This window comes from Pseudoliparis swirei, chromosome 24, assembly GCF_029220125.1.
Source record: "Pseudoliparis swirei isolate HS2019 ecotype Mariana Trench chromosome 24, NWPU_hadal_v1, whole genome shotgun sequence".
Taxonomy (NCBI): Eukaryota; Metazoa; Chordata; class Actinopteri; order Perciformes; family Liparidae; genus Pseudoliparis; species Pseudoliparis swirei.
Window position 1 is genome coordinate 23,892,723 of NC_079411.1, and position 12,338 is coordinate 23,905,060.

General features: G+C 35.5%; 20 non-coding genes across 20 annotated transcripts; all 20 read right to left on the reverse strand.

Moving 5' to 3' along the window:
• Window positions 1-273: 273 nt before the first annotated feature.
• On the reverse strand, window positions 274-489 carry LOC130190823 (small nucleolar RNA U3). The gene has a single exon (XR_008831046.1). It is a non-coding gene; the product is annotated as a small nucleolar RNA U3 (small nucleolar RNA).
• Window positions 490-894: 405 nt separating this feature from the next.
• On the reverse strand, window positions 895-1,109 carry LOC130190837 (small nucleolar RNA U3). The gene has a single exon (XR_008831059.1). It is a non-coding gene; the product is annotated as a small nucleolar RNA U3 (small nucleolar RNA).
• A 405-nt stretch (window positions 1,110-1,514) lies between these two features.
• LOC130190819 (small nucleolar RNA U3) lies at window positions 1,515-1,730 on the reverse strand. Its single transcript, XR_008831042.1, has one exon. It is a non-coding gene; the product is annotated as a small nucleolar RNA U3 (small nucleolar RNA).
• Window positions 1,731-2,135: 405 nt separating this feature from the next.
• On the reverse strand, window positions 2,136-2,351 carry LOC130190824 (small nucleolar RNA U3). Its single transcript, XR_008831047.1, has one exon. It is a non-coding gene; the product is annotated as a small nucleolar RNA U3 (small nucleolar RNA).
• Window positions 2,352-2,756: 405 nt separating this feature from the next.
• On the reverse strand, window positions 2,757-2,971 carry LOC130190839 (small nucleolar RNA U3). The gene has a single exon (XR_008831061.1). It is a non-coding gene; the product is annotated as a small nucleolar RNA U3 (small nucleolar RNA).
• Window positions 2,972-3,375: 404 nt separating this feature from the next.
• LOC130190825 (small nucleolar RNA U3) lies at window positions 3,376-3,591 on the reverse strand. The gene has a single exon (XR_008831048.1). It is a non-coding gene; the product is annotated as a small nucleolar RNA U3 (small nucleolar RNA).
• Window positions 3,592-3,996: 405 nt separating this feature from the next.
• On the reverse strand, window positions 3,997-4,211 carry LOC130190838 (small nucleolar RNA U3). Its single transcript, XR_008831060.1, has one exon. It is a non-coding gene; the product is annotated as a small nucleolar RNA U3 (small nucleolar RNA).
• A 405-nt stretch (window positions 4,212-4,616) lies between these two features.
• On the reverse strand, window positions 4,617-4,827 carry LOC130190841 (small nucleolar RNA U3). The gene has a single exon (XR_008831063.1). It is a non-coding gene; the product is annotated as a small nucleolar RNA U3 (small nucleolar RNA).
• Window positions 4,828-5,232: 405 nt separating this feature from the next.
• Window positions 5,233-5,448, reverse strand: LOC130190826 (small nucleolar RNA U3). Its single transcript, XR_008831049.1, has one exon. It is a non-coding gene; the product is annotated as a small nucleolar RNA U3 (small nucleolar RNA).
• Window positions 5,449-5,851: 403 nt separating this feature from the next.
• LOC130190846 (small nucleolar RNA U3) lies at window positions 5,852-6,065 on the reverse strand. The gene has a single exon (XR_008831067.1). It is a non-coding gene; the product is annotated as a small nucleolar RNA U3 (small nucleolar RNA).
• A 405-nt stretch (window positions 6,066-6,470) lies between these two features.
• LOC130190827 (small nucleolar RNA U3) lies at window positions 6,471-6,686 on the reverse strand. Its single transcript, XR_008831050.1, has one exon. It is a non-coding gene; the product is annotated as a small nucleolar RNA U3 (small nucleolar RNA).
• Window positions 6,687-7,091: 405 nt separating this feature from the next.
• LOC130190830 (small nucleolar RNA U3) lies at window positions 7,092-7,307 on the reverse strand. The gene has a single exon (XR_008831052.1). It is a non-coding gene; the product is annotated as a small nucleolar RNA U3 (small nucleolar RNA).
• Window positions 7,308-7,711: 404 nt separating this feature from the next.
• LOC130190843 (small nucleolar RNA U3) lies at window positions 7,712-7,926 on the reverse strand. The gene has a single exon (XR_008831065.1). It is a non-coding gene; the product is annotated as a small nucleolar RNA U3 (small nucleolar RNA).
• A 405-nt stretch (window positions 7,927-8,331) lies between these two features.
• Window positions 8,332-8,547, reverse strand: LOC130190831 (small nucleolar RNA U3). Its single transcript, XR_008831053.1, has one exon. It is a non-coding gene; the product is annotated as a small nucleolar RNA U3 (small nucleolar RNA).
• Window positions 8,548-8,952: 405 nt separating this feature from the next.
• On the reverse strand, window positions 8,953-9,168 carry LOC130190832 (small nucleolar RNA U3). Its single transcript, XR_008831054.1, has one exon. It is a non-coding gene; the product is annotated as a small nucleolar RNA U3 (small nucleolar RNA).
• Window positions 9,169-9,570: 402 nt separating this feature from the next.
• On the reverse strand, window positions 9,571-9,782 carry LOC130190844 (small nucleolar RNA U3). Its single transcript, XR_008831066.1, has one exon. It is a non-coding gene; the product is annotated as a small nucleolar RNA U3 (small nucleolar RNA).
• Window positions 9,783-10,121: 339 nt separating this feature from the next.
• Window positions 10,122-10,330, reverse strand: LOC130190848 (small nucleolar RNA U3). The gene has a single exon (XR_008831069.1). It is a non-coding gene; the product is annotated as a small nucleolar RNA U3 (small nucleolar RNA).
• A 394-nt stretch (window positions 10,331-10,724) lies between these two features.
• On the reverse strand, window positions 10,725-10,932 carry LOC130190850 (small nucleolar RNA U3). The gene has a single exon (XR_008831071.1). It is a non-coding gene; the product is annotated as a small nucleolar RNA U3 (small nucleolar RNA).
• A 276-nt stretch (window positions 10,933-11,208) lies between these two features.
• On the reverse strand, window positions 11,209-11,423 carry LOC130190834 (small nucleolar RNA U3). The gene has a single exon (XR_008831056.1). It is a non-coding gene; the product is annotated as a small nucleolar RNA U3 (small nucleolar RNA).
• Window positions 11,424-11,828: 405 nt separating this feature from the next.
• LOC130190833 (small nucleolar RNA U3) lies at window positions 11,829-12,042 on the reverse strand. Its single transcript, XR_008831055.1, has one exon. It is a non-coding gene; the product is annotated as a small nucleolar RNA U3 (small nucleolar RNA).
• Between the last annotated feature and the right edge of the window lie 296 nt (window positions 12,043-12,338).

Genomic DNA, 12,338 nt, shown 5'->3' on the forward strand with positions numbered 1-12,338 from the left:
CAGGATAAAGAGAAAAGCAGTATTGATACAAAATGAATGAAAGTCAATGGTAAAGTGAGAAGATAAAAGTTATAAACTACATTTAACAAAGTTCAACATATTGGAAACACAAAGCCAAAGAAACTCATTAACAGGACAAATGCAGGCTGTGTGAATGGCCCATTAACAATAATCGCTCAAAATAATTTGCTAGTTTATATAATTTATCTCAATATGTTAAGATATATTGCAACTGTCAATTAGCAAAAAACATAATATTAACTTGTTCTGATAACCACTCTGTCCATATTCCCCACCTCTTCACTCCACAAGGAAGTAAAGAGCGGTCATCAATGGCAGAAAGCATGTGAACTAAATCACTACTCTCTGCCCACTTTGCTCTCAGTGGGAAATATCGCATCTCATCATCGTGGTTAGCGAGACCAAACAGTTTAGAAACACATTTCTCAAGTCAAAAACTATAGAAATGATCCCTGAAAGTATAGTCTTAACTTCACTGCAGGTGAACACTCAATCTGATTCATGGGAAACATACTATCACTGAGGGTTCATTTAAATCGCAGTTTTCCGCACCAAATCACTGCAGAACTCTGACATTACAGTTGTGATACAAAGAGCAATCAGGATAAAGAGAAAAGCAGTATTGATACAAAATGAATGAAAGTCAATGGTAAAGTGAGAAGATAAAAGTTATAAACTACATTTAACAAAGTTCAACATATTGGAAACACAAAGCCAAAGAAACTCATTAACAGGACAAATGCAGGCTGTGTGAATGGCCCATTAACAATAATCGCTCAAAATAATTTGCTAGTTTATATAATTTATCTCAATATGTTAAGATATATTGCAACTGTCAATTAGCAAAAAACATAATATTAACTTGTTCTGATAACCACTCTGTCCATATTCCCCACCTCTTCACTCCACAAGGAAGTAAAGAGCGGTCATCAATGGCAGAAAGCATGTGAACTAAATCACTACTCTCTGCCCACTTTGCTCTCAGTGGGAAATATCGCATCTCATCATCGTGGTTAGCGAGACCAAACAGTTTAGAAACACATTTCTCAAGTCAAAACTATAGAAATGATCCCTGAAAGTATAGTCTTAACTTCACTGCAGGTGAACACTCAATCTGATTCATGGGAAACATACTATCACTGAGGGTTCATTTAAATCGCAGTTTTCCGCACCAAATCACTGCAGAACTCTGACATTACAGTTGTGATACAAAGAGCAATCAGGATAAAGAGAAAAGCAGTATTGATACAAAATGAATGAAAGTCAATGGTAAAGTGAGAAGATAAAAGTTATAAACTACATTTAACAAAGTTCAACATATTGGAAACACAAAGCCAAAGAAACTCATTAACAGGACAAATGCAGGCTGTGTGAATGGCCCATTAACAATAATCGCTCAAAATAATTTGCTAGTTTATATAATTTATCTCAATATGTTAAGATATATTGCAACTGTCAATTAGCAAAAAACATAATATTAACTTGTTCTGATAACCACTCTGTCCATATTCCCCACCTCTTTACTCCACAAGGAAGTAAAGAACGGTCATCAATGGCAGAAAGCATGTGAACTAAATCACTACTCTCTGCCCACTTTGCTCTCAGTGGGAAATATCGCATCTCATCATCGTGGTTAGCGAGACCAAACAGTTTAGAAACACATTTCTCAAGTCAAAAACTATAGAAATGATCCCTGAAAGTATAGTCTTAACTTCACTGCAGGTGAACACTCAATCTGATTCATGGGAAACATACTATCACTGAGGGTTCATTTAAATCGCAGTTTTCCGCACCAAATCACTGCAGAACTCTGACATTACAGTTGTGATACAAAGAGCAATCAGGATAAAGAGAAAAGCAGTATTGATACAAAATGAATGAAAGTCAATGGTAAAGTGAGAAGATAAAAGTTATAAACTACATTTAACAAAGTTCAACATATTGGAAACACAAAGCCAAAGAAACTCATTAACAGGACAAATGCAGGCTGTGTGAATGGCCCATTAACAATAATCGCTCAAAATAATTTGCTAGTTTATATAATTTATCTCAATATGTTAAGATATATTGCAACTGTCAATTAGCAAAAAACATAATATTAACTTGTTCTGATAACCACTCTGTCCATATTCCCCACCTCTTCACTCCACAAGGAAGTAAAGAGCGGTCATCAATGGCAGAAAGCATGTGAACTAAATCACTACTCTCTGCCCACTTTGCTCTCAGTGGGAAATATCGCATCTCATCATCGTGGTTAGCGAGACCAAACAGTTTAGAAACACATTTCTCAAGTCAAAAACTATAGAAATGATCCCTGAAAGTATAGTCTTAACTTCACTGCAGGTGAACACTCAATCTGATTCATGGGAAACATACTATCACTGAGGGTTCATTTAAATCGCAGTTTTCCGCACCAAATCACTGCAGAACTCTGACATTACAGTTGTGATACAAAGAGCAATCAGGATAAAGAGAAAAGCAGTATTGATACAAAATGAATGAAAGTCAATGGTAAAGTGAGAAGATAAAAGTTATAAACTACATTTAACAAAGTTCAACATATTGGAAACACAAAGCCAAAGAAACTCATTAACAGGACAAATGCAGGCTGTGTGAATGGCCCATTAACAATAATCGCTCAAAATAATTTGCTAGTTTATATAATTTATCTCAATATGTTAAGATATATTGCAACTGTCAATTAGCAAAAAACATAATATTAACTTGTTCTGATAACCACTCTGTCCATATTCCCCACCTCTTCACTCCACAAGGAAGTAAAGAACGGTCATCAATGGCAGAAAGCATGTGAACTAAATCACTACTCTCTGCCCACTTTGCTCTCAGTGGGAAATATCGCATCTCATCATCGTGGTTAGCGAGACCAAACAGTTTAGAAACACATTTCTCAAGTCAAAACTATAGAAATGATCCCTGAAAGTATAGTCTTAACTTCACTGCAGGTGAACACTCAATCTGATTCATGGAAACATACTATCACTGAGGGTTCATTTAAATCGCAGTTTTCCGCACCAAATCACTGCAGAACTCTGACATTACAGTTGTGATACAAAGAGCAATCAGGATAAAGAGAAAAGCAGTATTGATACAAAATGAATGAAAGTCAATGGTAAAGTGAGAAGATAAAAGTTATAAACTACATTTAACAAAGTTCAACATATTGGAAACACAAAGCCAAAGAAACTCATTAACAGGACAAATGCAGGCTGTGTGAATGGCCCATTAACAATAATCGCTCAAAATAATTTGCTAGTTTATATAATTTATCTCAATATGTTAAGATATATTGCAACTGTCAATTAGCAAAAAACATAATATTAACTTGTTCTGATAACCACTCTGTCCATATTCCCCACCTCTTCACTCCACAAGGAAGTAAAGAGCGGTCATCAATGGCAGAAAGCATGTGAACTAAATCACTACTCTCTGCCCACTTTGCTCTCAGTGGGAAATATCGCATCTCATCATCGTGGTTAGCGAGACCAAACAGTTTAGAAACACATTTCTCAAGTCAAAAACTATAGAAATGATCCCTGAAAGTATAGTCTTAACTTCACTGCAGGTGAACACTCAATCTGATTCATGGGAAACATACTATCACTGAGGGTTCATTTAAATCGCAGTTTTCCGCACCAAATCACTGCAGAACTCTGACATTACAGTTGTGATACAAAGAGCAATCAGGATAAAGAGAAAAGCAGTATTGATACAAAATGAATGAAAGTCAATGGTAAAGTGAGAAGATAAAAGTTATAAACTACATTTAACAAAGTTCAACATATTGGAAACACAAAGCCAAAGAAACTCATTAACAGGACAAATGCAGGCTGTGTGAATGGCCCATTAACAATAATCGCTCAAAATAATTTGCTAGTTTATATAATTTATCTCAATATGTTAAGATATATTGCAACTGTCAATTAGCAAAAAACATAATATTAACTTGTTCTGATAACCACTCTGTCCATATTCCCCACCTCTTCACTCCACAAGGAAGTAAAGAGCGGTCATCAATGGCAGAAAGCATGTGAACTAAATCACTACTCTCTGCCCACTTTGCTCTCAGTGGGAAATATCGCATCTCATCATCGTGGTTAGCGAGACCAAACAGTTTAGAAACACATTTCTCAAGTCAAAACTATAGAAATGATCCCTGAAAGTATAGTCTTAACTTCACTGCAGGTGAACACTCAATCTGATTCATGGGAAACATACTATCACTGAGGGTTCATTTAAATCGCAGTTTTCCGCACCAAATCACTGCAGAACTCTGACATTACAGTTGTGATACAAAGAGCAATCAGGATAAAGAGAAAAGCAGTATTGATACAAAATGAATGAAAGTCAATGGTAAAGTGAGAAGATAAAAGTTATAAACTACATTTAACAAAGTTCAACATATTGGAAACACAAAGCCAAAGAAACTCATTAACAGGACAAATGCAGGCTGTGTGAATGGCCCATTAACAATAATCGCTCAAAATAATTTGCTAGTTTATATAATTTATCTCAATATGTTAAGATATATTGCAACTGTCAATTAGCAAAAAACATAATATTAACTTGTTCTGATAACCACTCTGTCCATATTCCCCACCACTTCACAAGGAAGTAAAGAGCGGTCATCAATGGCAGAAAGCATGTGAACTAAATCACTACTCTCTGCCCACTTTGCTCTCAGTGGGAAATATCGCATCTCATCATCGTGGTTAGCGAGACCAAACAGTTTAGAAACACATTTCTCAAGTCAAAAACTATAGAAATGATCCCTGAAAGTATAGTCTTAACTTCACTGCAGGTGAACACTCAATCTGATTCATGGGAAACATACTATCACTGAGGGTTCATTTAAATCGCAGTTTTCCGCACCAAATCACTGCAGAACTCTGACATTACAGTTGTGATACAAAGAGCAATCAGGATAAAGAGAAAAGCAGTATTGATACAAAATGAATGAAAGTCAATGGTAAAGTGAGAAGATAAAAGTTATAAACTACATTTAACAAAGTTCAACATATTGGAAACACAAAGCCAAAGAAACTCATTAACAGGACAAATGCAGGCTGTGTGAATGGCCCATTAACAATAATCGCTCAAAATAATTTGCTAGTTTATATAATTTATCTCAATATGTTAAGATATATTGCAACTGTCAATTAGCAAAAAACATAATATTAACTTGTTCTGATAACCACTCTGTCCATATTCCCCACCTCTTCACTCCACAAGGAAGTAAAGAGCGGTCATCAATGGCAGAAAGCATGTGAACTAAATCACTACTCTCTGCCCACTTTGCTCTCAGTGGGAAATATCGCATCTCATCATCGTGGTTAGCGAGACCAAACAGTTTAGAAACACATTTCTCAAGTCAAAAACTATAGAAATGATCCCTGAAAGTATAGTCTTAACTTCACTGCAGGTGAACACTCAATCTGATTCATGGAAACATACTATCACTGAGGGTTCATTTAAATCGCAGTTTTCCGCACCAAATCACTGCAGAACTCTGACATTACAGTTGTGATACAAAGAGCAATCAGGATAAAGAGAAAAGCAGTATTGATACAAAATGAATGAAAGTCAATGGTAAAGTGAGAAGATAAAAGTTATAAACTACATTTAACAAAGTTCAACATATTGGAAACACAAAGCCAAAGAAACTCATTAACAGGACAAATGCAGGCTGTGTGAATGGCCCATTAACAATAATCGCTCAAAATAATTTGCTAGTTTATATAATTTATCTCAATATGTTAAGATATATTGCAACTGTCAATTAGCAAAAACATAATATTAACTTGTTCTGATAACCACTCTGTCCATATTCCCCACCTCTTCACTCCACAAGGAAGTAAAGAGCGGTCATCAATGGCAGAAAGCATGTGAACTAAATCACTACTCTCTGCCCACTTTGCTCTCAGTGGAAATATCGCATCTCATCATCGTGGTTAGCGAGACCAAACAGTTTAGAAACACATTTCTCAAGTCAAAACTATAGAAATGATCCCTGAAAGTATAGTCTTAACTTCACTGCAGGTGAACACTCAATCTGATTCATGGGAAACATACTATCACTGAGGGTTCATTTAAATCGCAGTTTTCCGCACCAAATCACTGCAGAACTCTGACATTACAGTTGTGATACAAAGAGCAATCAGGATAAAGAGAAAAGCAGTATTGATACAAAATGAATGAAAGTCAATGGTAAAGTGAGAAGATAAAAGTTATAAACTACATTTAACAAAGTTCAACATATTGGAAACACAAAGCCAAAGAAACTCATTAACAGGACAAATGCAGGCTGTGTGAATGGCCCATTAACAATAATCGCTCAAAATAATTTGCTAGTTTATATAATTTATCTCAATATGTTAAGATATATTGCAACTGTCAATTAGCAAAAAACATAATATTAACTTGTTCTGATAACCACTCTGTCCATATTCCCCACCTCTTCACTCCACAAGGAAGTAAAGAGCGGTCATCAATGGCAGAAAGCATGTGAACTAAATCACTACTCTCTGCCCACTTTGCTCTCAGTGGGAAATATCGCATCTCATCATCGTGGTTAGCGAGACCAAACAGTTTAGAAACACATTTCTCAAGTCAAAAACTATAGAAATGATCCCTGAAAGTATAGTCTTAACTTCACTGCAGGTGAACACTCAATCTGATTCATGGGAAACATACTATCACTGAGGGTTCATTTAAATCGCAGTTTTCCGCACCAAATCACTGCAGAACTCTGACATTACAGTTGTGATACAAAGAGCAATCAGGATAAAGAGAAAAGCAGTATTGATACAAAATGAATGAAAGTCAATGGTAAAGTGAGAAGATAAAAGTTATAAACTACATTTAACAAAGTTCAACATATTGGAAACACAAAGCCAAAGAAACTCATTAACAGGACAAATGCAGGCTGTGTGAATGGCCCATTAACAATAATCGCTCAAAATAATTTGCTAGTTTATATAATTTATCTCAATATGTTAAGATATATTGCAACTGTCAATTAGCAAAAAACATAATATTAACTTGTTCTGATAACCACTCTGTCCATATTCCCCACCTCTTCACTCCACAAGGAAGTAAAGAGCGGTCATCAATGGCAGAAAGCATGTGAACTAAATCACTACTCTCTGCCCACTTTGCTCTCAGTGGGAAATATCGCATCTCATCATCGTGGTTAGCGAGACCAAACAGTTTAGAAACACATTTCTCAAGTCAAAAACTATAGAAATGATCCCTGAAAGTATAGTCTTAACTTCACTGCAGGTGAACACTCAATCTGATTCATGGGAAACATACTATCACTGAGGGTTCATTTAAATCGCAGTTTTCCGCACCAAATCACTGCAGAACTCTGACATTACAGTTGTGATACAAAGAGCAATCAGGATAAAGAGAAAAGCAGTATTGATACAAAATGAATGAAAGTCAATGGTAAAGTGAGAAGATAAAAGTTATAAACTACATTTAACAAAGTTCAACATATTGGAAACACAAAGCCAAAGAAACTCATTAACAGGACAAATGCAGGCTGTGTGAATGGCCCATTAACAATAATCGCTCAAAATAATTTGCTAGTTTATATAATTTATCTCAATATGTTAAGATATATTGCAACTGTCAATTAGCAAAAACATAATATTAACTTGTTCTGATAACCACTCTGTCCATATTCCCCACCTCTTCACTCCACAAGGAAGTAAAGAGCGGTCATCAATGGCAGAAAGCATGTGAACTAAATCACTACTCTCTGCCCACTTTGCTCTCAGTGGAAATATCGCATCTCATCATCGTGGTTAGCGAGACCAAACAGTTTAGAAACACATTTCTCAAGTCAAAAACTATAGAAATGATCCCTGAAAGTATAGTCTTAACTTCACTGCAGGTGAACACTCAATCTGATTCATGGAAAACATACTATCACTGAGGGTTCATTTAAATCGCAGTTTTCCGCACCAAATCACTGCAGAACTCTGACATTACAGTTGTGATACAAAGAGCAATCAGGATAAAGAGAAAAGCAGTATTGATACAAAATGAATGAAAGTCAATGGTAAAGTGAGAAGATAAAAGTTATAAACTACATTTAACAAAGTTCAACATATTGGAAACACAAAGCCAAAGAAACTCATTAACAGGACAAATGCAGGCTGTGTGAATGGCCCATTAACAATAATCGCTCAAAATAATTTGCTAGTTTATATAATTTATCTCAATATGTTAAGATATATTGCAACTGTCAATTAGCAAAAAACATAATATTAACTTGTTCTGATAACCACTCTGTCCATATTCCCCACCTCTTCACTCCACAAGGAAGTAAAGAGCGGTCATCAATGGCAGAAAGCATGTGAACTAAATCACTACTCTCTGCCCACTTTGCTCTCAGTGGGAAATATCGCATCTCATCATCGTGGTTAGCGAGACCAAACAGTTTAGAAACACATTTCTCAAGTCAAAAACTATAGAAATGATCCCTGAAAGTATAGTCTTAACTTCACTGCAGGTGAACACTCAATCTGATTCATGGGAAACATACTATCACTGAGGGTTCATTTAAATCGCAGTTTTCCGCACCAAATCACTGCAGAACTCTGACATTACAGTTGTGATACAAAGAGCAATCAGGATAAAGAGAAAAGCAGTATTGATACAAAATGAATGAAAGTCAATGGTAAAGTGAGAAGATAAAAGTTATAAACTACATTTAACAAAGTTCAACATATTGGAAACACAAAGCCAAAGAAACTCATTAACAGGACAAATGCAGGCTGTGTGAATGGCCCATTAACAATAATCGCTCAAAATAATTTGCTAGTTTATATAATTTATCTCAATATGTTAAGATATATTGCAACTGTCAATTAGCAAAAAACATAATATTAACTTGTTCTGATAACCACTCTGTCCATATTCCCCACCTCTTCACTCCACAAGGAAGTAAAGAGCGGTCATCAATGGCAGAAAGCATGTGAACTAAATCACTACTCTCTGCCCACTTTGCTCTCAGTGGGAAATATCGCATCTCATCATCGTGGTTAGCGAGACCAAACAGTTTAGAAACACATTTCTCAAGTCAAAAACTATAGAAATGATCCCTGAAAGTATAGTCTTAACTTCACTGCAGGTGAACACTCAATCTGATTCATGGGAAACATACTATCACTGAGGGTTCATTTAAATCGATTTTCCGCACCAAATCACTGCAGAACTCTGACATTACAGTTGTGATACAAAGAGCAATCAGGATAAAGAGAAAAGCAGTATTGATACAAAATGAATGAAAGTCAATGGTAAAGTGAGAAGATAAAAGTTATAAACTACATTTAACAAAGTTCAACATATTGGAAACACAAAGCCAAAGAAACTCATTAACAGGACAAATGCAGGCTGTGTGAATGGCCCATTAACAATAATCGCTCAAAATAATTTGCTAGTTTATATAATTTATCTCAATATGTTAAGATATATTGCAACTGTCAATTAGCAAAAACATAATATTAACTTGTTCTGATAACCACTCTGTCCATATTCCCCACCTCTTTACTCCACAAGGAAGTAAAGCGGTCATCAATGGCAGAAAGCATGTGAACTAAATCACTACTCTCTGCCCACTTTGCTCTCAGTGGAAATATCGCATCTCATCATCGTGGTTAGCGAGACCAAACAGTTTAGAAACACATTTCTCAAGTCAAAACTATAGAAATGATCCCTGAAAGTATAGTCTTAACTTCACTGCAGGTGAACACTCAATCTGATTCATGGGAAACATACTATCATTGAGGTTCACAACTCATTAACAGGACAAATACAGTTGTGATACAAAAGATAAAGAGAAAAGCAGTATTGATACAAAATGAATGAAAGTCAAGTCAGTGAAAAGATAAGATAAAATAATTGGAAACACACTATCAAAGAAACTCATTAACAGGACAAATGGCTGTGACATTACAGTTGTGATACAATAATCAGGATAAATAAAAGCAGTTTATATAATTTATCTCAATATGTTAAGATATATTGCAACTGTCAATTAGCAAAAAACATAATATTAACTTGTTCTGATAACCACTCTGTCCATATTCCCCACCTCTTCACTCCACAAGGAAGTAAGCGGTCATCAATGGCAGAAAGCATGTGAACTAAATCACTACTCTCTGCCCACTTTGCTCTCAGTGGAAATATCGCATCTCATCATCGTGTAGCGAGACCAAACAGTTTAGAAACACATTTCTCAAGTCAAAACTATAGAAATGATCCCTGAAAGTATAGTCTTAACTTCACTGCAGGTGAACACTCAATCTGATTCATGGGAAACATACTATCACTGAGGGTTCATTTAAATAGTTTTCGCACCAAATCACTGCAGAACTCTGACATTACAGTTGTGATACAAAGAGCATCAGATAAAAAGAAAAGCAGTATTGATAAAAAAATGATGAAGTCAATATGGTAAAGAGAGAAGAAAAAAGTTATAACTACATAACAAAGTTCAAACATATTGGAAAACACAAAAAAAAAAACTCTCATTAAGGACACAAAATGCAGGTGTGAATGGCCCATTAACAATAATCTCAAAATAATTTGCTAGTTTATATAATTTATCTCAATATGTTAAGATATATTGCAACTGTCAATTAGCAAAAACATAATATTAACTTGTTCTGATAACCTCTGTCCATATTCCACCTCTTCACTCCACAAGCAAGTAAAGACCGCTCATCAATGACAGAAAGCATCTGAACTAAATCACTAGTCTCTGGCCACTTTGCTCTCAGTGGGAAACATCGCTCATCATCGTGGTTAGCGAGACCAAACAGTTTAGAAACACATTTCTCAAGTCAAAACTATAGAAATGATCCCTGAAAGTATAGTCTTAACTTCACTGCAGGTGAACACTCAATCTGATTCATGGGAAACATACTATCACTGAGGGTGAGAAGATAAAAGTTATAAACTACATTTAACAAAGTTCAACATATTGGAAACACAAAGCCAAAGAAACTCATTAACAGGACAAATGCAGGCTGTGTGAATGGCCCATTAACAATAATCGCTCAAAATAATTTGCTAGTTTATATAATTTATCTCAATATGTTAAGATATATTGCAACTGTCAATTAGCAAAAAACATAATATTAACTTGTTCTGATAACCACTCTGTCCATATTCCCCACCTCTTCACTCCACAAGGACTAAAGAGCGGTCATCAATGGCAGAAAGCATGTGAACTAAATCACTACTCTCTGCCCACTTTGCTCTCAGTGGGAAATATCGCATCTCATCATCGTGGTTAGCGAGACCAAACAGTTTAGAAACACATTTCTCAAGTCAAAAACTATAGAAATGATCCCTGAAAGTATAGTCTTAACTTCACTGCAGGTGAACACTCAATCTGATTCATGGGAAACATACTATCACTGAGGGTTCATTTAAATCGCAGTTTTCCGCACCAAATCACTGCAGAACTCTGACATTACAGTTGTGATACAAAGAGCAATCAGGATAAAGAGAAAAGCAGTATTGATACAAAATGAATGAAAGTCAATGGTAAAGTGAGAAGATAAAAGTTATAAACTACATTTAACAAAGTTCAACATATTGGAAACACAAAGCCAAAGAAACTCATTAACAGGACAAATGCAGGCTGTGTGAATGGCCCATTAACAATAATCGCTCAAAATAATTTGCTAGTTTATATAATTTATCTCAATATGTTAAGATATATTGCAACTGTCAATTAGCAAAAAACATAATATTAACTTGTTCTGATAACCACTCTGTCCATATTCCCCACCTCTTCACTCCACAAGGAAGTAAAGAGCGGTCATCAATGGCAGAAAGCATGTGAACTAAATCACTACTCTCTGCCCACTTTGCTCTCAGTGGGAAATATCGCATCTCATCATCGTGGTTAGCGAGACCAAACAGTTTAGAAACACATTTCTCAAGTCAAAACTATAGAAATGATCCTGAAAGTATAGTCTTAACTTCACTGCAGGTGAACACTCAATCTGAGTCATGGTAAACATACTATCACTGAGGGTTCATTTAAATCGCAGTTTTCCATACCAAATCACTGCAGAACTCTGACATTACAGTTGTGATACAAAGAGCAATCAGGATAAAGAGAAAAGCAGTATTGATACAAAATGAATGAAAGTCAATGGTAAAGTGAGAAGATAAAAGTTATAAACTACATTTAACAAAGTTCAACATATTGGAAACACAAAGCCAAAGAAACTCATTAACAGGACAAATGCAGGCTGTGTGAATGGCCCATT